The sequence below is a fragment of the Symphalangus syndactylus genome, chromosome 14, assembly GCF_028878055.3.
Source record: "Symphalangus syndactylus isolate Jambi chromosome 14, NHGRI_mSymSyn1-v2.1_pri, whole genome shotgun sequence".
NCBI classification, from domain to species: domain Eukaryota; kingdom Metazoa; phylum Chordata; class Mammalia; order Primates; family Hylobatidae; genus Symphalangus; species Symphalangus syndactylus.
The window spans coordinates 112,031,094-112,058,228 of NC_072436.2; the positions used below are offsets into that span (position 1 = coordinate 112,031,094).

The 27,135-nt window shown below is 40.2% G+C and overlaps 1 protein-coding gene, 1 long non-coding RNA gene and 1 other non-coding gene across 22 annotated transcripts in view; all 3 read right to left on the reverse strand.

The window, feature by feature from the left end:
* Positions 1-27,135, reverse strand: part of RBFOX1 (RNA binding fox-1 homolog 1) — a 2,507,416-nt gene that overhangs the window by 832,131 nt on the left and 1,648,150 nt on the right. The window lies entirely within an intron of this gene.
* The window catches only part of LOC134732523 (uncharacterized), a 112,416-nt gene that overhangs the window by 10,201 nt on the left and 75,080 nt on the right, over positions 1-27,135 (reverse strand). The gene's annotated exons all lie outside the window — the stretch shown is intronic.
* Positions 14,394-14,497, reverse strand: LOC129463273 (U6 spliceosomal RNA). The gene has a single exon (XR_008651078.1). It is a non-coding gene; the product is annotated as a U6 spliceosomal RNA (small nuclear RNA).

A 27,135-nucleotide genomic window follows, 5' to 3' on the forward strand; every position in this document is an offset into this window, starting at 1 on the left:
CCGAACCGAAAATGAAACCCAAGACAGTAAGTGACTATATAAAGAGAACATTGCTTTCTAAGTGTTGACATCAGTAAGCTCTTTCTCCAAGTTTGGATTTTCACAGACAAATGAAAAAGTTTTCAAACAGCTTCAGTGCTTCATTGTATATTGCCAACTGGGTAACTACTTTCAAGAGTGGGACTTAGGCTGTCAGAAACACAAACCCATAAAGCATTGTGGCCCCTCATTTTCTTTTGATTTCTTTTTATTGGTTTTACAAAAGTTAATTATTTTTCGGGTAAAGAAATAAAATGTTCAAAATGTCACAACTACTGCCTACTGTTCTTAAATTCTAAATAAAACCTGTCCTCCAGGGAAAGAATTATAAAGCTTGTGCAGCTTATTAAAAATTTTACACTAATTACCTGGGAACATCTTCTCCAAAGCAGACACATAAGCAAACACCTCAAATCAATCACCCAAGCAAAAACCCCAAACAGAATAAGATGTAGTAATAAAAATGATGAGTATCGGACACGCATGGTGGCTCATGCCTGTAATCCCAGCACTTTGGGAGGCCAAGACAGGTGGATCACTTGAAGTCTGGAGTTCGAGACCAGCTTGGCCAATATGGCAAAACCCCATTTCTACCAAAAATATAAAAATTAGCCGGGTGTGGTGTTGAGTGCCTGTAAACCCAGCTACTCAGGAGGCTGACGCTGGAGAATCACCTGAACATGGGAGGCAGAGGTTGCAGTGAGCTGAGATTGCACCAATGCACTCCAATCCGGGTGACAGAGTGAGACTTTGTCTCAAAAAAAAAAAAAAAAAAAAAGAGAGTATGGAAAGACAGCAAAAACAACCAAACCCTTCTAAAACTAGCGTTACTGACTTCCTGAAGACCTCTATGATGATATGGCAGAATCCAAAGGGGAAAAAAAATGTGTGTGTGTTTTTGTGTCTGTAAACAGATATAGGGAAATCATCTAATATACCTGATTAATGATTCCAGGGATAGAAAAAGCCAGAAAAGACGATGCAAAGTTTAGAAAATGATTATTCGTTTTCATGGAGACTGCAGATGATACAACCATATCCTTTCTGCTTCTTGAAATCACAATGAACCCATAAAACCAGGGAGAACTGTCAACTTCTCAACTTACTTTACTCAATGCCATCCTGTCCCACCATCAAAGCCCTTTATAATCCCACCACACTTTGAAACATCTTCACAGATAACACAGTTCTTAAACTACAGGTAATCACTACTCTATAGCCTCCTTCCAAGTACTAGAATTAGAGATAGAGGAAAAAGAAATGCAAAACAGTATACCAACAATAACAAGAAGAACAGCAGAGTCATCAGTAACGATGTAAAGGAACTTCGTGAGTTTGGTGAGGGACATGATGATTTTGAAGCTGCAGGGAAAATCCAACTTGGACAATACAACCAAGTATGGAGACTCATCAGCATATGGTATGTAATCAAAGCAGGAAGTGGAAAAAATTATCATGAAGAAGAGCAGTTTTTTTCATTTCATCTTATTTTAAATTGATTACAAACAGTTTTGCTTCCAGACACCTGACCACATTGGCTAACCTAACGTAACAAAATTTCAGAAGCATCTCTTTTATTTTTGCCATATTTCACTGATTCTAAAGCAAACATTTCTTCATATTTGCATTCTTCTTTTTTTTTTTTTCAAGATAGAGTCTCACTTCGTTGCCCACGCTGGAGTGCGGTGGTGCGATCTCAGTTTAGTGCAACCTCTGCCTCCTGGGTTCAAGCGATTCTTGTGCCTCAGCCTCCTGAGTAGTTAGCATTACAGGTGAGCACCACCACGCCTAGCTAATTTTTTTGTATTTTTAGTAGAGACAGGGTTTCACCATGTTGACCAGGCTAGTCTCAAACTCCTGAACTCAGGTGATCCACCTGCCTTGGCCTCCCAAAGTGCTGGGATTACAGGTGTGAGCCACCACGCTGGGCCTACATTTTCATATCTTGGAAATTGGAATGCCTTTTGCAATCAATAGCAGGACAAAATTTATTTGGTAACCTTTCTTCTCAATGGTGACACACACATAAGGTGCTTCACTGGGCCGGGCGCAGTGACTCACGCCAGTAATCCCAGCACTTTGGGAGGCTGAGGTGGGCAGATTACCTGAGGTCAAGAGATCGAGACCATCCTGGACAACATGGTGAAACCTCGTCTCTACTAAAAATACAAAAATTAGCAGAGCATGGTAGCGCACGCCTGTAGTCCTAGCTACTCAGGTGGGTGAGGCAGGAGAATCACTTGAACCCTGGAGGCGGAGGGTGCAGTCAGCCGAGATCGTATCACTGCACTCCAGCGTGGTGACAGAGCGAGACTCCATCTCAAAACAAATCAAAAATGCTTTCAATGGAAAGTCAACAGTATTCTTGATGCATGAAATCTTGTTAATAACTTTCACTCTTCTCAAATCCATGTGGTCTGTGATTCTTGACAGCAAACAAATTAAGAGAAATCATTTTATTTTATTATTTGGTTAATAATGTCAATGTTCATTTTCCAATGTTGCATTGAGTAAATAGGATCCATTTCTTGAATTTCTTTTAAATAAAAATTGCATGACTAAGGCCGCGTGCAGTGGTTCATGCCTGTAATCCCAGCATTTTGGGAGGCCAATGCAGGTGGATCACCTGAGGCAGGAGTTCAAGACCAGCCTGTCCAACCTGGTGAAACCCAGTCTCTACTAAAAATACAAAAATTAGCTGAGTTTGGTGGCAGGGGCCTGTAATCCCAGCTAGTAGGGAGGCTGAGGCAGGACAATCACTTGAACTCAGGAGGCAGAGGTGGCAGTCAGCCGAGACTGCGCCATTACACTCCAGCCTGGATGACAGAGCAAGACACTGTCTCAAAAAAAAAAAGAAAAAAAAAAAAAAAGAAAAAAAATGCCTAACTAGATTTAATGCACCACTCTGGACTTTGTCATGAAAGTCTCCAGGAATCATTGTTACGAATACCGAAAGGTACTACAGAACTCAGCTGTTATTAAAATGGGTTTTGGAAACTCTTGGTTTTGACTCACGAGCATGCACTGTCAACCCCCAGAAGGCTCGTTTAATTCAGAGACACCCAAACCCTAGAGCTACTGACTCGGTTTCCCTGCAGCGAGGATAGAGAACATGCATCTGTAGCAAGTTTTCAGGTGATGCTGATGCTGCTGGACTGGAGACCACATCTGAAAAACCACAGTTCTAGTTTTCTGAAGTGATGGCTCAGTCATTGGGAATTACCACCTGGAAATTAGGGAAGGAGGAGGCGGTCCAGTCAGAGCTTGAGACTTTCCTTCTTCCATTTCAATCAAAGCAGTCCTGGTGTGATCTGTTTCTATATCAGTTTCTGCAGGAGATTTCATATTAAATAAACGTTTTGCTGCTTTTCTAAAACATGACAATAATTATTGAAATGAAAACAACCAAAGCTTTAGAATAAGACAGATCTGGGTTACGGTCTCAGTTTTACAATTTAATACTTAATATTTGCAGGGTTTTTTCGTTTGTTTGTTTGAAAGAGTCTTGCTCTGTCATGCAGGCTGGAGTGCAGTGGAGCACTCTGGGCTCACTGCAACCTCCACCTCCTGAATTCAAGAGATTCTCCTGCTTCAACCTCCCAAGTAGCTAGGACTGCAGGTGTGTGCCATCACGCCTAGCTAATTTTTGTATTTTTAGTATAGACGGAGTTTCGCCATGTTGCCCAAGCTGGTCTGGAACTCCTGGCCTCAAGTGATCCACCACCTCAGCCTCCCCAAGTGCTGGGATTACAGGTGCGAGCCACCACGCCTAGCCAATTTAGTTTATTTTTTAATCTCTTCAAAATAGGGGTAATAAAACATATTTGAGGTCTTATGATAATGTAACAGATGATGTACATGCAACATGTCATCAACACAGCTCCTTGCAAATGGTAGGTTCTTAACAGTTTGTAGCCACTAATAATAAGAATAGAGTATGATCCTTGAAGGCAGAGACTTTACTGTCCTTACTCCTTTTGAAGACAAGTGGTTGCTTGCATTGACTGAGGGCAGAGCAGCTGCTGTCAGGTGACTTCAGAAGAAGCTGCCAGGTCCCCAGCCCTGGTTAAGAAAGGCTCAGAGCTGTAGTTGGGTCACAGTACCCAGAGTTTGGAAAGCTGGACACACACTTATTGCCAGGCTCCCTGGGTCCCTGGCCTCTGCAGCATGTCTGATTGCATACGAGACGGGAAGCATGCCCTGTGAGCAGAAGGGGCCTCAGAACCAGCTTCTGTCTACAGTAGCTCTGCTCCGTCCAGCATCAGACGCCTCTCTTCTTCTGCAGCTCATTACAGGTGCTTGCATAACACAGCAGCCACCACTCTGCAGTGGATGCTTAACAGGATCAGTTTGTCAGAAGAATAAAAAACACCCCCTCCTTGTGTGACTCCCCAATTTTCATGATCTCCCCTCATCTCCTCTGCGCTTTGGAACGTGGCAAGTAGCAACGTCATTTGTACCTGGGTTAAGATATTCCCCTCTAACTTAAGTCTCAGCTTTTATTAAAAACATTTAACATTTTGGCTACTACGAAGGACATTAATTCCTAGGGGAGAAAAAAGAGGTAATAATAAAGAAAAGAGAAAAAAAAAAAACCTCTTCACTAACACATGTATTTTCAGCTCACAACATCTATAAGAAATGTAGAAAACTTTTGGACTGTATCATTCTTAGAAACTATTTTATCTCATATTTGAACAGCCTGGATGTGGGAGGCAAGGTTTCAATACTTACTACAAAGATAGAAATCTAGCTTTGAAAAGTTCTGAACACAGAGTAGAACAGCTTGAGGGTGTTACTTCAATATTTTCTCTTAAAGGTAAGCTGAGCAGTTACATATGGCAGTGTGCCGTATAGGAAGATCCCTTTACACAACAAATTATAAGTAAATACTCTTGCAGACGGGTGTCTAAGAGAAAGCGGCTAGAGAAATCCAATAAAATCTTTTACAATGTCTATGAACCAAGACATTAAACTGATTGGATTTTGAAATTTGTGATTTTAAAGGCTGTGATTTACTTGATCATACTCTTTTACAAACAAATCTGCCTTATTAACTCATTCAAATTCCCAGGGGCTCCAACAAAGAGAAGCATTAAGCAAGCAAAAAGAAGGTCTAGGACAACTTAAAAAATAAAACCCACGGCGTAGCAAAGCGAGATTTCTAAGCTAAGTACTTTCTTTCTATTGCTTAGGTTCAGAACATAAAATGTATCTTTAATATAAATGGCTACATCCCCACCTCCGCCTTAATGATCTGCTTGATATATACTGTCGCCATTCATACTAATTACATCATTAATAATGGTTTCTTTGAGAAGCCATCTATGAATACAGCAATGTCAGGAGACATATGGGTCATCTAGAATATCTGCAGATTGCCCTTAAGAATTCACAATCTCACCTTTAGAAATGGCAATTTATTGATTGCTAAAGCAGGAGGGGAAGCTGCCTAAGACATATTGGTTCAATTCGTAACTCCTATTAAGTATAATGGAAAATAGGAACAGGGCAGGAAGACGGTTGTTCACTCCTGGGGGTGAACATAAAGCCTCTGAAAAGGGGCAAAATGAGAATTCGTACCCCCCAGGAATGCCACTTGCACCCTGGTCTTGCGTTTCTAGCTTGGTAAGGAACTTGTCTCCTTGGTTGCCATTGGTTATGTTAGACTCCAAATATCCCAAACTGAATCGTTGCTATGCATACAGCCAATGAGCACTTGCCAAGTGCTAGACACTGTACTGAGGACTCTGCAAACATGATCTTACTGATTATTTATTTTCAGACAGAGTTTAACTCTGCTACCGAGGCTGCAGTGCAGTGGTGTGATCTCAGCTCACCGCAACCTCCCCGCCTCCTGGGTTCAAGTGATTCCCCTGCCTCACCCTCTGGAGTAGCTGGGATTACAAGCACATATCACCATGCCCAGATAATTTCTGTATTTTTAGTAAAGATGGGGTTTCATCATGTTGGCCAGGCTGGGAAGAAAGAGAATCAGAGAGGTTAGGTGACTAAACTGTAATTATACTGCTCACTGCTAAAAGTAGCCAGAATTCCAAACAACAAGGATGACACCCAGTGCACAGGTAGTTCCTCCCCATCATCCTCTGTTCCCTCCAAGCATTCTCCCTCTCCCTCTCCCTACAGTGGACACTGCAAATAAATTGCCAGTGTTGCTGGACCAAAGGGGCCAGGAAGAGAGAAGCTAGAAACAGAATTAATGAGGCATCTAAGACCATCAGCAGCCTTGATTTTCCTGCTAAATAATTTACATCTTAACCTGCAGGGAATAGGGGGCCACTGAAATATTAAACAGGAAGACTGACATCACCATTTTTCCAGAAACCAAGTCCAGAGTCTTTGGTGATTTTAATTTTTTTAAAAAAATTTCTCCTTTATGTCTAATACATAACCAAGTTCCCTTCTTTTTATACTATGTCAAATAGTCAGTAGGATCCTACATCTGAATCCTGCTATACAACAACTCCAGCTGTGTAACTTTTACTACAGTTCTTAAGATTTTTCAGCCTCAGTTTCCTGCTCTGTAAAATAGGGAAAATAAAAGTACCCAGTATGTAGGTTGCATTGAGGCTCCAGTGGATAATGGTATATAAGCTCATGCCTGGCTCATGGTAGGCACCCAGTGTGATGTGTTAAATTGTCCCCCCAAATTCAAATGTTGAAGTCTTAACCTCCAATATGTCAGAATGTGACTTTCTTTGGAGACGGAATATTTAGAGAGGGAATCAAGTTAAAGTGAGGTCCTCAGAGTGGCCTATAAGCCAGTATGACTGGAATGTTTACAGGAAGAGAAGTATGCATGTTTGGACACAGACATGCATAGAGGGAAGATGATGTAAAGATGCACAGGCTATGTAGATGTCCCTCTACAAGCCAGGGATAGGCCTGCAGCAGACCTTTTGCTCACAGCCCTCAGAACGAGCCAATCTTCCCAACATCTTATTTCCGGACTTCTAGTATGCAGAAGTATGAGAGTAACTGTTTGCTGTTGAAGCCACCCAACCTGTGGCACTGTGTTATGGCAATCCAAGCAAACTCATATTGTCAGCGTTAGGTTTTATCTGTTCCTGTGCTCTCTCCCCACCTAGGTCCATTCTTGAGAACCTTATATCTAATTCATGCTTAGACTCCTGGCTCTTCTCCTTGCCTGTGAGCTTGGGAGAGCAAATGGGTTTCATTTTGTGTGCCAGCTCCGATCATCTATAGTCACTGCCTGGAGCACTGCATTCAGAAGGATGGTAAGACCAGCTCAGACTCACTGCGTAAGAGTGCCGTGATTGATTAGCAATGTCTGCCACAGGCATAGGAGGGGAAGGTGGAGGGTATGGGCCATGTATTTTTCAGCACTGCCTAGGCTCTCACTGGTGTATTCATCTTGAAAAACTGTTATTAGACTGAATCTCCTAATGTAGCATTTATATCTTTTTGTCACTCTGCTCAACAACTTCAAGTAGCTTATTTCTGTCAACCACATAAAATAAATATAGTTTGATGTCCAGCAATTCCAACACATTTATATATTGCTTTATTCATTCAATAATACAAGAAATACTATAATAAAAATATAACAATAATACAATGCAATCAAATACAATCACAATATAATCATCGTCCAAGAAGTCAAAATGACTCTGGAACATCATACAGCTCAGTGCTGTTTTTATCTAGATTTCTTTACTGCTGATTTTATTTGGGTTGATTTTTTCCCCACCCTGCCTCTTCCAGTTCACATTTCAGACAGTCCAGAAAGAAAAACAGATTCTGGCCTCCTCCGAGTTCACGTTTCTGAAGCAGTCTAACCTGACTAGCAAGGTTCCAGGAAATCTCTCTACCTGGTCCAGCTTTTGCATCATTTGTCCACCTCGGACCAATGACCAACACAGGGGAAGAACAAACCCTGATTGGCTGCACCTGGGTCACATGTTCATTCCTGCAGCAGGGCAGTGCGTTGCAGTGATTGGAGTGGAAAGGATATTACTAAAAACCAAAGCAGTGGTCAGGAACAACAGAGGCTGTCTCTCTGGCTGCCTTGTCTACCCAGCCAACCTTATGTCTCATTTTTTTCCCAAGGTTAACTCTGCTCTTACCCTTCTTGTCATGTTGCTGCCCCCCAGGTGGGAAATTTTGCTCTCTTTTAGGCCCTAAAGGAGTACACAGATTTAGCTGAAATATCCCATGATTAGAGAGCTGTGCATCTAACACCAGCCACTGACAAGAAATAACTTGAAAGGTCAGGGGACTATCAGGAAGATCCCTGAGGAGAAAGGAGTTGAATCTGGAGGAAAATTTAGTTGCATGGATGGAGGAAACAGAGGCACTTTAAGTATGAAAGATTAAGACTATTTTGGAAGATTAACAAAGAAGTAGAAATGTCATTGAACAGATAAAAGAAATGATGCAATGAAAATTTCAATAATATTTTGAAAGAAATGATCAGATTTAACTGTGAGGCAAGAATGCACATTTACAAGGTAATTCAAAATGTCTCAAACCTCTTTGTAAATTTAGCACCATAAAGAGAACAGCAAAAATGCTTCCATTCCAAAGTCACATCAGATGAAGGGTTACTAACAGCCAGGAACACTGTTAAGTAGGATCCAGAGGTAGAATTTACTTCCACAGAAAAGAATATTATGATTAAACAGAGATGTACAATATAGTTAACTAGAATAACACAACTGGACCTTACTTGAAGCTCCTAAAACATCTCCTGACATATTGATGTTTACTGGATGATACTGGCTTTAAAAATGATAATGGAAACTTATGGTGGATCTACCTGTACAGTGAATAATCTAATTAACCTCTCTAACTTTGTAGGAAGTAAGTATGTAAATTGCAATTAAGGTCATGATGGGGTCATCAATTAATGATATACACAAAGATGAAAGAACAATTTGTAAAGTAAAGGGAAACTTCTAATAATTATACACCAGAGCATCCAATAAATATAAACAGGGCAGAGAGACAAATGAAGTTAGGAAAGAGAGGAGACAGAGTGTCTGAAGTTAATTATAGCAAATAAAACTTACAGCCTATAGTGTTGAGCTGTCCTTCAGTAAACTGGCTGATAAATAAATTCACTGAAAGCCAATTCCACAAAAATCAATTCACTGAATAATAATAAAAATATCCTATTACTGGAAAACTTATTAAAAGGGCTGGTATTCTTGCAACCGTTTTGTCAATGATTTGTCTATCCTGCTGAAATGAAGGTCAAATTGTAATATATTCAAGCTATTAGCTCATTGGCTTTCTGAAAACTTCTTAAAACAGTGGGCTGAAACACTACTATACTTGTGATCAAATGGTTTAGTAATCTGGGCTTTGCTTATTAGCATTTGTATGACCTTACACAAGTCATTTTATTTATCTGAGTTTTAACTTCCTTCTCTAACACAGGAAAAAAAAATCCTACCCTTCTCTTTAACTTGAATATGGTACTGGGAGAACTATCAAAGATAGCTGTTAATTTCTCCCTGATCCTTAAAACTTCAAACAGGTTTTTCCAGAACTGCTTCTTTACTTTGTGAAAAGCCCAAAGCACTTTGTAAAATTTCTGCAGACTGTCAGGGTCCTTACACTGTCATGGAATATATCGGGTTTCCATTTCTTGCCCTTGCTGAGTTTCTGTTACTTTCTGTTTCTTGCTGTTGAGTTACCTTTGAATTAAACTGACGCTAACACGAAGCACAGTGACTTTCCTTGACAACACACACACAAACAAAATGTTCACCTGAGGACATTGCATGTGTCAGGATGCACCAGGTCATGCTGTGCCAACAAATGACTCCAAAATCTAAAAGGTCCAAGAATAACGAAAGTTTGTTTCTTGCTCATATCACGTGTCCATCATGGATTTGGTGGGATGAGACAGGGTGGTGTTGCTTCTCAAAGACTCTCAGCAATCTTCGATGAAGGAAAAGCCATCATCTCAAATATTTCTAGCCACCATATCAGAGGAATAAGAAATTTCTAGAAACTCTTGCATCAGCAATAAAATGTTCCAGCACCTGTCACTTTCATTTATAGTTCACTGGCAATAACGGGTCTCATGGCCTCACTCAAACCACAAGTTCAAGCAGTGCCCAGCAGGGAAGAAACGGAATCCTTGTTGATGAGCCTGCATGGTGACCATACAATATATTGCTTGGGGAAGTGGAAGGATTTACACTGTAGCAACACAAACATTAGCTATCACTTCTCTTAGAAGTCCTTGCGTGCACGCCACCACGTATCTCAGCCATTCTCTCTTCTATCTCTCCTACGCTCATGTGCCTTTCAGCTCAGTCCCTCTTAGAAGCAACAACATCCTCAAATTCCTCCTATATGCTTAAGCACAATGACTTGGCTCTCTGAAACCCTTATCCCCTACTTTTTGCTAATCCAAGCCTCTGCATGTTTTGCAACTGCCATTCGCAAAAACGTAAGTCCTTAGTCTGGAGGCAATCCTTTGCCTATTCTCTTTGAATGGGTATTTTGGGAATAGGAAGAAGACTGTTCGATGAATTATTCTCCTAGTTACACAAGCAAAATGTAACTGTATGTGTTAAAGCAATTTATACAATTTAAAAGTCCTATAGAAAGAATTCTTACCATATTGGAAACTTCTTTGGGCCTCTATTTTCTCACTGTACGCACAGAATAGCAATCCTTGCTCTGATTCTATCACTGTGGGCTTGTCCATAAAAATGCTCTGCAAACTCTAAAGCAGTATGCAAATGCAAAGACATGCTTATTGTTGCACGCACACAAGACTCTGTGGCTGTGAATTCAGAAGTTGATCCAAATTCCCAGCACTGAGAGTCGATGCTCTATTTCCTTTCGGTCACAGTAAGTAGGCATTTTATGGTCTGATATCAAGTAGAAGTCAAGCTTCCCCACTACTCTGGTTTTGTCTGTTTCTGTGATTTAATAATGCAGTCCATATTGGAAGATGATGCAGTTATGTCAGTTATTAGAGAATTACATTTTTGTGTTCTGCTAAAGGGAAGTAAAGATTAGCTCTGCCAGATGCACACATAAAACTAGATAGAGGCATACCTCCAAGTCAACCCATCCATCTTTCTCTAGGACATGTCAACATGTGGGATTTATGAAATATGGACTGTATTAAAAATGTTAAACGCACTTTTTAAATGTAACTGCTGCAGAAATAAGATACCTTTTTTTCATTCGTCTGCTTTTTTGTTTACTGTTGTTTGGTGTTATTTTTCTTCAGCGGGGCTGTCTATGCTTGTTAAGCACCGGTAAATGGCCAGTTATGAAGCAAACACAAAATATACATATGAATATTTAATAAGAAACAATAGCAGAAATATAGTGCGCATTTGTCGCTCCACTGGAAAACTATATTCATTATTCTACAAATTTTTCTTCCATAAATATTTCAGAAACTTAAAAATAGGTTAGAATAGTGTACCCAGTACTTGGTGGGCTAAAAGCACTTTTGCATTTCCACTATGATGAATGCCAATCCCACTTCCATTGCTCACGTCTGAAATCCATCTTTCAGTCGGTTTTAGGAGATACAGTTATTTCATGTTTTCTTGTAATTCAAATATAAATAAGAAAAAGTGCACCAATTACCATGCAGGGACTATGGGTTCTCTCTTGATCAGATGGCAGATAACAACTTCCTTGGTTCCAGCTAGGATTAAGAAATAGAACCCTAGCTGTGAAACGTACACTGAGAAAAAAAAAAAAAATGCAAGTGTTTTACTCTAGTATGGTGCATCATAAAGTCCAAGGCTTCTCAGTCTATTAATTTTTATAGAAGTGACTTAATTTTTTGCGAACAAATATTAAGTGCCTACTATGTGCTAGGTATAGTGCTATGTGATCAAGATAAAATAGGACAAAAACCAACGTGGTGATTTTTGGTATCACTTCATTTTTGAAGAGTGACTTTGTTTCAGCTCATTAACTTTGCATAGAATATAGGCTCATTTCAGGGGTTGGATGATATTAATATTATTTTTCTTTGATGGTGGAACAGTCAGCAAGTCATTTACTGCCCACTAAATATGGTGACCAGGGAGCAAGTGGGTGATTCTAGGACAATTCCCAAGAATAGAAAGACTGGAGGTCAGGAATCTAAGATGGATTGCGTTCCTGATTCTTTTTGTTTTGTTTTGCTTTTTTTTTTTTTTTTGAGAGAGGGTCTTTCTCCCTCCGTTGCCCAGGCTGGAGTGCAATGGTGCAATCACGGCTCACTGCAGCGTCAATCTCCTGGGTTCCTTCTGGATCAAGTGATCCTCCTACCTCAGCCCCCTGAGATGCTAGGACTATAGACGTGTGTTACTATGCCTGCTTATTTTAATTTAATTATTATTTTTTGAGACAGGGTCCACTCTATTGCCCAGGCTGAAGTGCAGTGACGTGATCGCAGCTCACTGCAACCACCACCTCCTGGGCTCGAGTGATCCTCCCACCTCAGCCCTTTAAGTAGCCTGGACTCCAGGCATGCACCACCATGACTAAATTTTTTTGTGGAGATGGGGTTTCACCATATTCCCCAGGCTGGTCTTGAACTCCTGGCCTCAAATGATCCTGCTGTCATGGCCTCCCAAAATGCTGCTGTTACAGGCATGGGCCACCATGCCCAGCTGTGGTGTTGATTCATTTAGGCTACCAGAGAAGGGGAGCTTTTGGTATCAAGAAAATAAAACTTCTCTTATGTTAAAATTATTTTAATCCAGATGTGTATCAACTCTAACCTTCTCTGCTGAAATAAGCAAGGCCTTAACAAGTCAACTATTTTCATTAACCATGGCCTTGCTTCAGACATAAACATAATTCATAGTCTTTGCCAGAGCACTGAATTGATGTATACTGCAATTAATTGTGAGTCAAAAAATTCTAAGACTCTTAGCCAATCTTGTGCGAGTCATGGGAAGAAGCCACACATTGCAACTGAGACCTCAAAAACCACTACCAAGTTGAGAGACGTGGGTCACATTGGACAGGAGAGGTCAAAGCTGTGTATAAAGGACAGATTAAAATATAATTATTTCTCTAAAGAACTCACCCCGACGATAATGAGTTGTATTGTTTAGTCAACCAAAAAGTGTTCAGAGATACTGAAATTTCCTGAATTACAATAGTGATATCATCATCATCATAAACAGTAGCCCTATAATAACTGCAAAGAAGATGATTCTGTGCGCAAGCATTGTAGGCATCATATAATTAAATGGTATAAGCAACTTAGGGTATCACAGTCAATTGATAAGATTACAACCTACATTTTGAGTCCTTACATTTTTCCCCCCTGTCCTTGACCGCACTTGTTCCCACTCACAGCTTCTCCCCACTTTCTGCCCAACTTGGAATCATTTTTAAGATTAGTAGCATGGGTTGTGTAGCCAGGCTTCTTGGTTTCTTATTTTATCTTTTTTTTAACAATGTTTTTCTTTTATTATTATTTCAATAGTTTTGGGGGAACAGTTAGTGTTCTTTACATGGATAAGTTCAGTGGGTGTGAAATCTGAGATTTTGGTGCACCCATCACCCAATCAGTATATAGTCTTTTATCCCTCACCCACCTCCCACCTTTCCCCTCAAGTCCCCAGAATCCATTACGTCATTCTTATGCCTTTGTGTCCTCATAGCTTAGCTCCCACTTACAAGTGAGAATATGTTAGTATATTAATACAATGTTAAGTAACTCAGGAATGGAAAACCATTGTAAGTGGGAGCTAAGCTATGAGATGTTTGGTTTTCTATTCCTGAGTTACTCTGCTTAGAATAATGGCCTCCTGCTCCATCCAGGTTGTTTCGAATGCCATTATTTCACTCCTTTTTTTTTTTTTTTTTTTTTTTTTTAAGATGGAGTCTTGCTCTGTTGCCCAGGCTGGAGTGCAGTGGGATGATCTTGGCTCACTGCAACTTCCATCTCCTGGGTTCAAGCAATTCTCTTGCCTTAGACTCCTCAGTAACTGGGACTGCAGGCACCTGCCACCATGCCTGGCTAATTATGTATTTTGAGTGGAGATGCAGTTTCATCATGTTGGCCAGGCTCGTCTCAAAACTCCTGACCTCAGGTGATCCACCTGCCACAGCCTCCCAAAGTGCTGGGATTACAGGTGTGAGCCACTGTGCCCGACCTATTTCATTCCTTTTTATGGCTGAGTAGCATGTGTTTGTGTGTGTGTAAGCAGAAACCATAGTTTCTTTATCCACTTATTCACTGATGGGCATTTGGGCTGGTTCCATATTTCTGAAATTGTGAATTGTGCTGCTATAAACATGCATGTGCAAGTGTCTTTTTCATATAATGACTTCTTTTCCTCTTGGTAGATACTGGATCAACTGGTATTTCTACCTTCAGTAAAAATATGAAACGCTTCACAAATTCCCACATCATCGGTATGCAGGGGTCATGCTAATCTCTGTATCATTCCAATTTTAGTATACGTGCTGCCAAAGTGAGCAATGGTTTCCTATTTCAGATACTATGCTTCCTAGCTGTCTGACTTTATGCAAGTTACTTAATGTTTCAAAGTCTCGGTTTCCTCATCTGGAAAGTGGCAATAATAAAGATCACAGAGTTGCTGCAATAATTAACCAAGATAACACTCGTGGATCTGGTTTTCATGGTGATGACGACAATGAGAGGATGACAGTGACAGTGACAATGACGATGCCATAAATACTCACATTTTCCTCCTAAACCTATGAATGGAGAGAATCTCACGGCTGGTGCAAAATCTCACAGAATCCCAATAAAAACTAGACGTGTAATGTGTTTAACTCAATAGTTTATGCAGCAAAGTTTTTCTTTTTTTTAAGCTGAAAATAATTACAAGAACACAGCTATAATTCACTGTCATAGCCTTGAGGAAGTTTTATGCAATTGCAGAAGATACACATAAAACTGAAAAATTGAAAGCCTATTTGAAGTATGTAGTCATAGTGAGCACTTCTTGTTTAATTGCATTCTGCTTACATAACTAAAAGACCTAAATTAAATCATAATCATGTCTCTAATGATTTTGCACTCTTTTTCTCCAACATAAGGAAGCTCAAGGTGTTAAAAGAGTTATGCTTTGGGACCAAGATAACTAATGTATAAATTAAACATCCATTTCATACGTTTATTTACATAAATGAAAAAGGAGGCAAAAATCTCTGCTCCTCGTTTATTCCTTCTTCACACTTCAGGAAAAAGGTTTCCTATAGTTTTTTTTTTTTTTCCAATGCATAGAAACTAAAAATTTCTCAAGTAAGAAATACCAGGTACATATTTCAAAAGTTTGGGTGGCTTTGCATAGCCTCAAAAATGCTGAGAATATAGAACACACTCCAGTATATCTAATTATCTTTATAAAATCTCTCAAAATCAATGGCATTATACTCAAGACCAGCTGCGGAGGGGGAAGTCAAACAGAGCAAGTGTCAGGGAGGTTACTGAGAAGTATGGCTTTCTTCCTAATAGCACTATTTTTACGGAACATGGAGTTTTTGAACTGTTATATTCTGTTAACTCTTTTAAGGGAAAAACAGAATTTAACCATTTTGTTTAAAGCAATCAATTCAACTCTATCTCAGTTATTTTTTTTGCGCTTTTAACTCCTAAAGGACAAAAAACGCAGGTTTTGAGACACAACTCTAAATCTAGCTTACCCTGGATTATAATTTTGCTAGCACTGACAGTGTGCAATGATTCTACTTTAACTGTTGCCACTGCAGGAATATTCAAAGTAGTTGCACATTAATTGGGTGTTTTGTTGCCTTCCAAATGTTCTTTTCTCTTTTTAAAGAATGATTCCAATATAAAAAGGAACCAGACTTTCAAATAAGAAAATCCTAGGGAATTCAGGGAAGCCTGGAACCTAAAGAAAGGGGTTAATTCAGCTGTTTCCTGAATTGAGTTTTTAGAAATAGTTCATAAAGTGTTAAAAGGTGATAGATTAAAAGAGTTATGGTCATAGTAAAGCTATTATTACTACGAGAAAGAGAAAAATAGAGAAAAAGAGAGAAGGGAGGAAAGAAGAGAGGGAGACAGACTGCAGAGAAGCAAAACTACCGTAAGCTATCCAACTGGATAGATGTGTTTTATTCATTTACACGACAATTATTAAATCTCTACTATGTGCTTGTCTCCATGCTAGGTGCTGAGCATAAGTTGGTGACTAAGATAGACGTAGTACTGCTCTCACAGTTTTCCATTTGGTGGAACAGTAAGGGTATCACATTAAAACATAACAGGTACCATTACAATTACGCTGTGAAAAGACAAAGAAGGGTATGTAACTGAGAGGCTTTCCAGAAATGATGCCTACACACAATCATAATGAATAATGGGATTGGTCATACAAACTGTTTCAGAGATCCCCATGCTCTACCGAGGGAAACACACACACACACACACACACACACACAAACTCTCTCTCTCCTTCTCTCAAAGAGCCTGGATTGTGAGCAAGTGCCATCAGATGTGGATTTAGGACAGGATAGGCTAAGCAGCAACTGCACCTTGAGGGCCACTGACAGAATTTCCAGACTTGATCCTACAATCAGTGGAAGGCATAGTAGAAATTTCAGCAAGAATGATGGCGATCATGTAACAGAAAATCACTCTCACTGGTATATGGAGAATAGATTAACGGGGACAAGAGTGGAGGAAGAAAGGCCAGCTTAGAAGTGTTGACAGTACTCCAGGCAAGAGGGAAGAGTGACTTTGGCCAGGAGAATAGAAGCAGAATGGAGAGAAGCAAAAAGTTTCATTCAATAATTAAGAAGAGACAATCCATTGGAGTTGATCTTTGGGCATGGGGGATAAGGGTGAGGAAAGAGTCAAGAGGGATTTTCAGGCTGGGCACGATGGCTCACACCTGTAATCCCAGCACTTTGGGAGGCCAACGTGAGCAGATCATTTGACCTCAGGAGTCTGAGACCAGCCTGGCCAACACAGTGAAACCCCATGTCTACCAAAAATACAAAAATTAGCCAGGCATGATGGCACATGCCTGCAATCCCAGCTACTCAGGAAGTTGATGCAGGAGAATCACTGGAACCCAGGAGGGGGAGGTTAGAGTGAGCCAAGATCATGCCAATGCACTCCAGCCTGGGGAATAGAGCAAGACTCCATCTCAGAAAAAGGGGGGGGGGATTTTCAGAAACATGGAATTAAACTTTAGTTGGTTTATTCAAAAAGAAAAGAACCTTCATGAAATTCCATCCTAAAGAATGTAAGAAGAAAGATAAGTCAACTTGTCCATTCCTAAGACTCTGCCTACTTTATACGCATCTGTGAGTTTATTTGCTTTCCAATATTTAATGAGCATCTGTTATTCACCAGACACTGGGTTTCCTCTACTTACATCCAAATCCACAGGAATGTGGATACTTCTGGATAGAATTGGAAAAAGTCTGATTTTTTTATTCTCTTTATAAATCAGTTTTAATTCATGCCTCTCAAAGTTCGGGCCTTTTATTAGTGACTGTAAATCTCAAAGAGATAATAAGTCAAAAGAATCTGAAATTGCCTTATAAATTAGTTGCCAGTAGTGAAACAGTTGTTTAGTTTGGTGAGGGGCTGGGGTGGGGAGGAATTTTGGTGTTGAAATAATTATTGAACATTACTGAACCAAATAATTAAACTGTGCTATAAAATTATGGTTATGGTAATATTCCCATCAACATTTGTTTTCTTTCTGCTCATCTAAATTATGATTCTCTTTGTTATTGCTTTGCAAAGCTACAATATAACAGTCAAACCTGAAATTAAAACCAGCCTGCAAAAGTTATACAAGGTGATCCAGTATGTTCCACTAGCAATTATTCATGGCAAATCATATCGTGAAGCTCTTAAATCCTTGTTGTAAAGCTAGCCAGACATGCGTCAACTAAAACCTTAGATATTTATAGGTATCAGAGTGAGGTATGACCTGCTGAAACAATCAAAATGCAAAGGAGATATCTGAAAATCCAATGGGAGCATCTTGGAATATCAGATTTCTGTTTCCTAGCAGTGCTAAATTTCAGTAGTGCTGACAAGGAAAAAGGCACTGATTTTTTCAAGCGACCAAAGGGAACTCTCTCTCCTTCACTGCCCCACCCCAGGCTAACTCTCTTTGCTCTGCCTGCAAAATTCTAGGTGAAATAAAGTTTTCGGGCCAAACCCTAAACTCATTCCCTACCACCTTGTGAAAACTGGGTGGTCCAAGAGCCTTATGGAAAAATCATCATTATCATCATCATCACCATCATCATCCAGAAACAAAGATTAGTAAATCATCAATTTACTAATTTTTAAACTCATAGGGCCAACTGAGAGAAAGTTATGTTTAGATCTCACAGCATCAACATAGGAAATGTTCCCTTTGATGCCTTATTTTATAGGTCCTAAGATTAGTGAGCAGTCCCCCAGATGCTGAGATGATAAGTAATTTATGGCTTTGAATTGTTTTTACTGTGGGGAGACATATATGTTCTGAACAGATTCCCCTTCATTCCTGATTCCTGTGAAGCAGTCAGCTCATGTGTCTTCAAAACCAACCAGAATGAAGTAATTGGAAATTCCACATCAAGATGATGCTGTTTAGAATTTTACCCATTTCCAATCAGTCAGCATGGTTCTCTGGAGTCACATGGCTTTGCAAATTGGATGAATGTGTGTCCTAGAATTTGTTTTGAGAAGGATAACAATCCTAGTTCTAAGACACCAAAGTTGATAACAGATTCCGATTATATTTTTCCTGTTCTATTTCATCCTATTCTGCACAGAAATTAATGTTCATCTCCTTTTATCAACAAAAAGGATTCATAAAACCCTTTTATATGTGTCGAAAAACTCAGGGCATTTACATTAAAAAAAAAACTTTAAAGACAGTAAGCGAACTTCTTCCTAATACAAGACAGATAGCACAGTGGTTAACAAAATCTGGAGCTCGAAAGACCCACGTTTGACTTTTTCTCTGCCTATGACTGTGGGATTTGTGAACAGTGACCCTCTGAGCCCATTTCTTCATGTGGCAGTGGCAAGATATAAAAAGTATTTACTTGATAAGGTTCTTATGAGGAACATATTGACACTAACCACTTTGTGCATATAGGTGGTCAGCAAATGTTGCTGACAATGGCAAATGGGGGAAGGAAGAGATGAGAGTGCAAAGCAGCAGAAGATATGACAGGCAAGCACGAGGCGAAAGGAATCAGCCAGTATGGGCTACATAATGCTGCTATAATAAACAGCCCCTGAAGTTAGTGGCTTATAGCAATAAAAGTTTATTTCTCATTCGTGCCATGTGCCCAATACCGGTTGGCTGGAACTTTTGCTTTTTGTAGTCACTCAGGGACATCAGCTGACACATGGTTTATGTCAACTCATGTGTCCAAAATATCTAAGGCAAGAGCTAGAAAATGTGGTAAATCACAAAATGTCACTTCAAGCATCCATCCAGAGGACAGTCACATCACCTCCCTGCATATTTCATCAGTCAAAGTCAGTCATGTGGCAAAGCCCATCTTTCAAGGAGCAAAAAGATGCAACCTTATCACCTATGTTTAAGAAATACTGGCAGGATGCAGAGGCTCATGCCTATAATCTCAGCACTTTCAGAGGCCAAGGCAGGTGGATCACCTGAGATCAGGAGTTCTGACCAGCCTGGCCAACATAGTGAAACCCTATCTCTACGAAAAATACAAAAGTTAGCTGGGTGTGGTGGTGTGTGCCTGTAATCCCAGCTACCTAGGAGGCTAAGGCAGGAGAATCGCTTGAACCCGGGAATCAGAAGTTGCAGTGAGCCGAGATCGTACTACTGCACTCCAGCCCAGGTGACACAGTGAGACTGTCTCAAAAAAAAAAAAAAAAAAAAAAAAAAGGAAAAAAAATCATAAACCAATAAATATGAAGCACTGGCTTGAATCTGACTTTCCTACCTCACCCTGGCAACTTTACCAATTTGAACACTAACCCATAAGAAAACTTACAGAAATGTCTCTAGATCCATAATCCCTTTATAGCCACTTATCAGATGAATCCACTGTTTTACCATCCTCTTATTTCAGCAAACCACTTTCTGTGTCCATCTTCTTATGATAAACCACTTCCTGTGTCCACTCCTGCTGACCAGGTAGTACTTCTGTTTCTATAAATTAAACGACTTGGAGCCTGTAACATGTAGCACTGAAAGACTTCAATGAAAAAAAAAATAGGAATTATTATTTGCTAATGTGAAATGAGTATTTACTATTTATCAGGTACTTTGATCAAAATCTCACATATTAATTTTCTCAACAGCCATATGGCAAAAACATTACTATTACACCTATTTCTCAAGTTAACAAATAATTTAGTAGTTTCAGCTTCTCAGAAAAATCAAGTAGAGAAATCAGAATTCAACTGCCAATTTGTCTGAGCCATAGCTCTGGATGCTTGACTTCTATATTTGATTACTCTCTTGTTTAAGAGGGCTGTTAGGGAATGACTGTATAATACATGATTGAAACTGGACACCTGTCAGCAGAAAGGGGGATGTTAATAATTACACCAGGATGAAGGGACAAACAGGAGTTGTTCTGAGCAAATCTAAAGGTAATGATGCCATGGGTAATTGACACATTAATTGATAAATATGTGTTGGATCCCTTTCTTTTTGTCCTTTTGAGACAGTCTTGTGCTCTGTCACCCACACAATCTTGGTGCTCACTGCAACCTCTGCCTCCCGGGTTCAAGTGATCCTGCTGCCTGAGCTTCCCCAGTAGCTGGGATTACAGGCCTGTACCACCATGCCTGGCTAATTTTTGTATTTTTAGTAGAGATGAGGTTTTGCCATGTTGGCCAGGCTGATCTTGAACTCCTGACCTCAAGTGATCCACCTGTCTCGGCCTCCCAAAGTGCTGGAACTGCAACAGTGAGCCCCCATACCCAGCCCCCTTTCTTCTCTTAATCCTCATTAGTTTCTCAGATAAACAAAAATTCTGGATTATAAAGGTCATTAAAGAGAAGCACTACCCCAAGAGAGGTTATTCATCGTACAAAACCATCATCAGAGCCAATAGGGATCCAGAAGGAGCTCTCCCTCCTCCATCCATGCTCATCAGAAAGGAAAGAAAGAAAAAAGGAGGAAAAAAAAGTATTTTTTTCCCTACAGAAAGACTTGTATAGCTTCATGCTTTTCTTTGCAGGACCAAGATGAAAACTCACAAAACATGTGCACTTAGTACATCTCCAAGCTAAAACCTGACTGCTTTATGAGAAATTCCCACTGGAAGTGTTCTTGCTGGTTAGAATGCAATCTTTAAATACAAACTCATAATAATAGCAACACATGGAAGTTTTTTTTTCTTTTTTTTTTTTTTTTATTATACTTTAGGGTTTTAGGGTACATGTGCACAATGTGCAGGTTTGTTACATATGTATCCATGTGCCATGTTGATTTCCTGTACCCATTAACTCGTCATTTAGCATTAGGTGTATCTCCTAATGCTGTCCCTCCCCCCTCCCCCCACCCCACAACAGTCCCCAGAGTGTGATGTTCCCCTTCCTGTGTCCATGAGTTCTCATTGTTCAATTCCCACCTATGAGTGAGAACATGCGGTGTTTGGTTTTTTGTCCTTGCGATAGTTTACTGAGAATGATGTTTTCCAGTTTCATCCATGTCCCTACAAAGGACATGAACTCATCATTTTTTATGGCTGCATAGTATTCCATGGTGTATATGTGCCACATTTTCTTAATCCAGTCTATCGTTGTTGGACATTTGGGTTGGTTCCAACTCTTTGCTATTGTGAATAGTGCCGCAATAAACATACGTGTGCATGTGTCTTTATAGCAGCATGATTTATAGTCCTTTGGGTATATACCCAGTAATGGGATGGCTGGGTCAAATGGTATTTCTAGTTCTAGATCCCTGAGGAATCGCCACACTGACTTCCACAATGGTTGAACTAGTTTACAGTCCCACCAACGGTGTAAAAGTGTTCCTATTTCTCCACATCCTCTCCAGCACCTGTTGTTTCCTGATTTTTTAATGATGGCCACGCTAACTGGTGTGAGATGGTATCTCACTGTGGTTTTGATTTGCATTTCTCTGATGACCAGTGATGATGAGCATTTCTTCATGTGTTTTTTGGCTGCATAAATGTTTTATTTTGAGAAGTGTCTGTTCATGTCCTCTGCCCACTTTTTGATGGGGTTGTTTGTTTTTTTTCTTGTAAATTTGTTTGAGTTCATTGTAGATTCTGGATATTAGCCCTTTGTCAGATGAGTAGGTTGCAAAAATTTTCTCCCATTCTGTAGGTTGCCTGTTCACTCTGATGATAGTTTCTTTTGCTGTGCAGAAGCTCTTTAGTTTAATGAGATCCCATTTGTCGATTTTGGCTTTTGTTGCCATTGCTTTTGGTGTTTTAGACATGAAGTCCTTGCCCACGCCTATGTCCTGAATGGTATTGCCTAGGTTTTCTTGTAGGATTTTAATGGTTTTAGGTCTAACATATAAGTCTTTAATCCATCTTGAATTAATTTTTGTATAAGGTGTAAGGAAGGGATCCAGTTGCAGCTTTCTACATATGGCTAGCCAGTTTTCCCAGCACCATTTATTAAATAGGGAATCCTTTCCCCATTTCTTGTTTTTGTCAGGTTTGTCAAAGATCAGATAGTTGTAGCTATGTGGCATCATTTCTGAGGGCTCTGTTCTGTTCCATTGATCTATGTCTCTGTTGTGGTACCAGTACCATGCTGTTTTGGTTACTGTAGCCTTGTAGTAGAGTTTAAAGTCAGGTAGCGTGATGCCTCCAGCTTTGTTCTTTTGGCTTAGGATTGACTTGGCGATGCGGGCTCTTTTTTGGTTCCATATGAACTTTAAAGTAGTTTTTTCCAATTCTGTGAAGAAAGTCATTGGTAGCTTGATGGGGATGGCATTGAATCTATAAATTACCTTGGGCAGTATGACCATTTTCACGATATTGATTCTTCCAACCCATGAGCATGGAATGTTCTTCCATTTGTTTGTATCCTTTTTTATTTCATTGAGCAGTGGTTTGTAGTTCTCCTTGAAGAGGTCTTTCACATCCCTTGTAAGTTGGATTCCTAGGTATTTTATTCTCTTTGAAGCAATTGTGAATGGGAGTTCACTCATGATTTGGCTCTCTGTTTGTCTGTTATTGGTGTACAAGAATACTTGTGGTTTTTGTACATTAATTTTGTATCCTGAAACTTTGCTGAAGTTGCTAATCAGCTTAAGGAGATTTTGGGCTGAGACAATGGGGTTTTCTAGATATACAATCATGTCATCTGCAAACAGGGACAATTTGACTTCCTCTTTTCCTAATTGAATTCCCTTTATTTCCTTCTCCTGCCTGATTGCTCTGGCCAGAACTTCCAGCACTATGTTGAATAGGAGCAGTGAGAGAGGGCATCCCTGTCTTGTGCCAGTTTTCAGAGGGAATGCTTCCAGTTTTTGCCCATTCAGTATGATATTGGCTGTGGGTTTGTCATAGATAGCTGTTATTATTTTGAGATAAGTCCCATCAATACCTAATTTATTGAGAGTTTTTAGCATGAAGGGTTGTTGAATTTTGTCAAAGGCCTTTTCTGCATCTATTGAGATAATCATGTGGTTTTTGTCTTTGGTTCTGTTTATATGCTGGATTACATTTATTGATTTGCGTATGTTGAACCAGCCTTGCATCCCAGGGATGAAGCCCACTTGATCATGGTGGATAAGCTTTTTGATGTGCTGCTGGATTCGGTTTGCCAGTATTTTATTGAGGATTTTTGCATCAATGTTCATCAAGGATATTGGTCTGAAATTCTCTTTTTTGGTTAAGTCTCTGCCAGGTTTTGGTATCAGGATGATGCTGGCTTTGTAAAATGTGTTAGGGAGGATTCCTTCTTTTTCTATCAATTGGAATAGTTTCAGAAGGAATGGTACCAGTTCCTCCTTGTACCTCTGGTAGAATTCAGCTGTGAATCCATCAGGTCCTGGACTCTTTTTGGTTGGTAAGCTATTGATTATTGCCACAATTTCAGAACCTGTTATTGGTCTATTCAGAGATTCAACTTCTTCCTGGTTTAGTCTTGGGAGGGTGTATTTGTCGAGGAATTTATCCATTTCTTCCAGATTTTCTAGTTTATTTGCATAGAGGTGTTTGTAGTATTCTCTGATGGTAGATTGTATTTCTGTGGGATCGGTGGTGATATCCCCTTTTTCGTTTTTTATTGCATCTATTTGATTCTTCTCTCTTCTTTGTCTTGCTAGCGGTCCATCAATTTTGTTGATCTTTTCAAAAAACCAGCTCCTGGATTCATTAATTTTTTGAAGGGTTTTTTGTGTCTCTATTTCCTTCAGTTCTGCTCTGATTTTAGTTATTTCTAGCCTTCTGCTAGTTTTTGAATGTGTTTGCTCTTGCTTTTCTAGTTCTTTTAATTGCGATGTTAGGGTGTCAATTTTGGATCTTTCCTGCTTTCTCTTGTGGGCATTTAGTGCTATAAATTTCCCTCTACACACTGCTTTGAACGTGTCCCAGAGATTCTGGTATGTTGTGTCTTTGTTCTCATTGGTTTCAAAGAACATCTTTATTTCTGCCTTCATTTCATTATGTACCCAATAGTCATTCAGGAGCAGGTTGTTCAGTTTCCATGTAGATGAGCGGTTTTGAGTGAGTTTCTTAATCCTGAGTTCTAGTTTGATTGCACTGTGGTCTGAGAGACAGTTTGTTATAATTTCTGTTCTTTTACATTTGCTGAGGAGAGCTTTACTTCCAACTATGTGGTCAATTTTGGAATAGGTGTGGTGTGGTGCTGAAAAAAATGTATATTCTGTTGATTTGGGGTGGAGAGTTCTGTAGATGTCTATTAGGTCCACTTTATGTAGAGCTGAGTTCAATTCCTGGATATCCTTGTTAACTTTCTGTCTTGTTGATCTGTCTAATGCTGACAGTGGGGTGTTAAAGTCTCCCATTATTATTGTGTGGGAGTTTAAGTCCCTTTGTAGGTCACTGAGGACTTGCTTTATGAATCTGGGTGCTCCTGTGTTGGGTGCATATATATTTAGGATAGTTAGCTCTTCTTGTTGAATTGATCCCTTTACCATTATGTAATGGCCTTCTTTGTCTCTTTTGATCTTTGTTGGTTTAAAGTCTATTTTATCAGAGACTAGGATTGCAACCCCTGCCTTTTTTTGATTTCCAGTTGCTTGATAGATCTTCCTCCATCCCTTTATTTTGAGTCTATGTGTGTCTCTGCACATGAGATGGGTTTCCTGAATACAGCACACTGATGGGTCCTGACTCCTTATCCAGTTTGCCAGTCTGTGTCTTTTGATTGGAGCATTTAGCCCATTTACATTTAACGTTAATATTGTTATGTGTGAATCTGATCCTGTCATTATGATGTTAGTTGGTTATTTTGCTCGTTAGTTGCTATAGTTTCTTCCTAGCCTCGATGGTCTTTACAATTTGGCATGTTTTTGCAGTGGCTGGTACTGGTTGTTCCTTTCCATGTTTAGTGCTTCCTTCAGGAGCTCTTTTAGGGCAGGCCTGGTGGTAACAAAATCACTCAGCATTTGCTTGTCTGTAAAGTATTTTATTTCTCCTTCACTTATGAAGCTTAGTTTGGCGGGATAGGAGATTCTGGGTTGAAAATTCTTTTCTTTAAGAATGGTGAATATCGGCCCCCACTCTCTTCTGGCTTGTAGAGTTTCTGCTGAGAGATCAGCTGTTAGTCTGATGGGCTTCCCTTTGTGGGTAACCCGACCTTTCTCTCTGGCTGCCCTTAACATTTTTTCCTTCATTTCAACTTTGGTGAATCTGACAATTATGTGTCTTGGAGTTGCCCTTCTCGAGGAGTATCTTTGTGGCGTTCTCTGTATTTCCTGAATCTGAATGCTGGCCTGCCTTGCTAGATTGGGGAAGTTCTCCTGGATAATATCTTGCAGAGTGTTTTCCAGCTTGGTTCCATTCTCCCCATCATTTTCAGGTACACCAATCAGACGTAGGTTTGGTCTTTTCACATAGTCCCAAATTTCTTGGAGGCTTTGTTCATTTCTTTTTATTCTTTTTTCTCTAAACTTCCCTTCTCTCTTCATTTCATTCATTTCATCTTCCATCAGCGATACCCTTTCTTCCAGTTGATCGCATCTGCTACTGAGGCTTCTGCAATCTTCGCGTAGTTCTCGAAACTTGGCTTTCAGCTCCATCAGCTCCTTGAAGCCCTTCTCTCCATTGGTTATTCTAGTTATCCATTCTTCTAATTTTTTTTCAAAGTTTTTAAGTTCTTTGCTATTGTTTTGAATTTCCTCTCGTAGCTCAGAGTAGTTTGATCGTCTGAAGCCTTCTTCTCTCAACTCATCAAAGTCATCCTCCATCCAGCTTTGTTCCGTTGCTGGTGAGGAACTGCGTTCTTTTGGAGGACGAGAGGTGCTCTGTTTTTTAGAGTTTCCAGTTTCTGTGCTCTGTTTTTTCCCCATCTTTGTGGTTTTATCTACTTTTTGTCTTTGATGATGGTGATGTACAGATGGGTTTTTGGTGTGGATGTCCTTTCTGTTTGTTAGTTTTCCTTCTACCAGACAGGACCCTCAGCTGCAGGTCTGTTGGAGTTTACTAGAGGTCCACTCCAGACCCTGTTTGGCTGGGTGTCAGCAGCGGTGGCTGCAGAGCAGCGGATTTTCGTGAGACCACAAATTCAGCTGTCTGATAGTTCCTCTGAAAGTTTTGTCTCAGAGGAGTACCCGGTTGAATGAGGTGTCAGTCTGTCCCTACTGGGGGGGTGCCTCCCAGTTAGGCTGCTCAGGGGTGAGGGACCCACTTTAGGAGGCAGTCTGTCTGTTCTCAGATCTCCAGCTGCATGCTGGGGGAACCACTACTCTCTTCAAAGCTGTCAGTCAGACAGGGACATTTAAGGCTGTGGAGGTTCTTGCTGAGTTTTTGTTTGTCTGTGCCCTGCCCCCAGAGGTGGAGCCTACAGAGGCAGGCAGGCCTCCTTGAGCTGTGGTGGGCTCCACCCAGTTCGAGCTTCCTGGCTGCTTTGTTTACCTAAGCAAGCCTGGGCAATGGCGGGCGCCCCTCCCCCAGCCTCGTTGCCGCCTTGCAGCTTGATCTCAGACTGCTGTGCTAGCAATCAGTGAG